The sequence below is a fragment of the Telopea speciosissima genome, chromosome 5 (assembly GCF_018873765.1).
Source record: "Telopea speciosissima isolate NSW1024214 ecotype Mountain lineage chromosome 5, Tspe_v1, whole genome shotgun sequence".
Classification (NCBI taxonomy): domain Eukaryota; kingdom Viridiplantae; phylum Streptophyta; class Magnoliopsida; order Proteales; family Proteaceae; genus Telopea; species Telopea speciosissima.
In genome coordinates, this window is record NC_057920.1 from 64,948,250 (window position 1) to 64,950,831 (window position 2,582).

Below are 2,582 nucleotides of genomic sequence, written 5' to 3' on the forward strand. Positions count from 1 at the left end.
ATAAAAAGACAAATAACTACTTTGAACAAAAATTACTAGACAAAGTGTGCATTTCAAATAGATTAGCTTATGACTGTTTCACCTTTCACAGAAAAGGTCATAACTATGTTGGCCTTGGCCGTATACTTAGCTGGCTGGCAACTTTTTGCAGTACACTAGTCTTCTTGAACCCTCTTTGTTTTCGTGAAATCTTCTCTTGGGACATCAGATGCAGAAGTTCAGCTGTGACTTCTTTCATATTGGGTCTGTCTTTCCCAATCAGTTTTAAGCATCTTTCTGCAATCATGGCAGCCATATGGATTTCATCAACATTTCTTTCATCCACTATTCTAGGATCTAAAATCTGGATCAAGTGATTCCCTTTGATTGACCTCACAAAATGACTAGCTAGACTTTCAACTTCTTCAGTTCTAGTGGTGAAGATTGCTTTTTTACTTGTCATGAGCTCTGCAAGAACTACTCCAAAGCTATAGACATCGCTCTTCTCAGTAAGTTGACCTGATTGGTAGTACTCTGGATCCAAGTAACCCAAAGTTCCTCGAACCAGTGTAGTTAAGTGAGTTTGGGCAGATGGGAGTAGCCTTGAAACCCCAAAATCAGACATTTTGGCAGTGAAATTCCCATCCAAGAGTATGTTACTTGATTTTATGTCTCAATGAATGATGGGCCTGTTAGGAAAAGGATGCATATAGGCAAGTACTCCTGCAACTTCAGCAGCAATCTTCAAGCGTTGTTCCCAAGTCAAGAATGAAGCAAATGCAATATCATGGAGATGTTGCGAGAGGGGTCCATTGGGGACAAATTCATAAACCAATAGAGGAACCTGTGTTTCTAGGCAACAACCCAGCAGCACCACCATATTTTTATGATGGGTTTGAGACAAAATGGCAATTTCATCTGTGAATTCATCAATTCTATTTTCATCGAAATCGGTGGCCTTCTTGATAGCTACCACCGTACCATCTGGTAGCATTCCCTTGTAAACAGTGCTTGAGCCTCCTCTGCCAATGATTCGATTATCATTGAATCTGTCAGAGGCCTTTTCCATCTCTTCCTTGGCAAAGATTTTGATATCCACAGCATGAGCAATTTGTTTCTTCAATAGCAAATGCCCATTTAGCTTAAAGAACCTTTCTCTGCGTTTTATGTTCTTGTTTCTCATTAGTGCTTGATACAACCGCATAAAGAGGACTACAAGGCTTAAGATAAAAGTTCCTGCACGATTCATATAACGTATTTATCTTGTCAGAAAAAATTGATTTTGGGAAAGAGATAGATAAGAGTTAATATTTTATTCTTTCATTTCCATTCTTATTATTAGGAAGGGTTTGAGGGGCATACCTTGAAATATAAAGGCAAAACTTTCCAGGTGAAGTTTTTTGTCAGAATCTAGAATACCAGAAGCAGGCAATGCTATTCATGAGAACAAGAAAAAAAAAATGATTCCATTACTTGATTTCTTACTTCCATTGAAGTTAAAAAAAAGAAACAAACCCTTCAATTGTGCTCTGGGATTGACTACATTATTTACATAATAGGCAACAAGTGAAGCTAGCCATGGATTCCTAATAATAAGAAGTGCTAAATTAACCAGATACGTACCCTGGTAATTGTCTTGTTCAACACCATTAATGATGGTGGAATTTCTTCTTCTTCTCTTCTCTCTACACCTTACAAGCTTTAAAAAACTGTAATTCAAATTAAATGGGTCGAACAAGGGATCCTCTACCAAGAAGACAATTCCTGCATAAGGTTAGAAGCAGGGCGTACTCTGAACTTCAGTAACTGGACTGAGAAAGAAGGGAATTTGATAGGCAACAAGTGAAGCCATTAGGATCCTAATAATAAGAAGTGCTAAACCAGATACCTACCTTGGTAATCGCTTATTACTGCAAAACCAAATAAATTTGTGGAATTTCTTCTTCTGACCTTCTCTCTACGCCTTGCACGCTCTAGAGAAGAGTAATTGACATTAATAAATGGGTCGAACAGGGGACTCTCTGGCATGTCGCCATCTTCTGCAAAAGGTTGGAAGATGAGCTTATGGAAGGAGTACTTCTCTGAGAAGGATATGGAAGGAGATGGAAGGTGGCTGTTGCAGGTGTTAGCAAACCATTCGCTGCCGGACAACAGGTACTGAATGGTAATTTCTGGGCATTTCTCAGGCCAAGGAACCGACATTTCAGTTGCAGTTGCAGTGGCAGCAGATGTGTTCCGGCATTGAAAACATAATAAAACCAATACGTAAAGCCAAATTAACATGTGCCCGGAAACCATTCTTCCTTCTTCCATTTCTTTCTCCACCGAGTTGTTTTTGCTCCTTGAAATTTCTTTTTCTTTTATGAACTCAGAGTGTGACTGAGAAAGGCTAAAGCCCTAATCAGGGCAAAGCTTTATAGTCAACATGAAGGTTGCTTAGTGCATTACCATCCATGGCAAGAGAACAAAAAATGTTCATTGACTTTCTTTCCGGCTATATCCAGTGAACCTATACAATAGGGAAAGCTGAACGATGATGGGGGTGTTGGATATATGGAGGTGGAACCCACTGGACATGGACGATGTGAGATTAGGGGACGCTG

At 39.4% G+C, this 2,582-nt stretch overlaps 1 pseudogene; it reads right to left on the minus strand.

The window, feature by feature from the left end:
* LOC122662417 lies at positions 1 to 1,144 on the minus strand (annotated as a pseudogene).
* Positions 1,145 to 2,582: the final 1,438 nt, after the last annotated feature.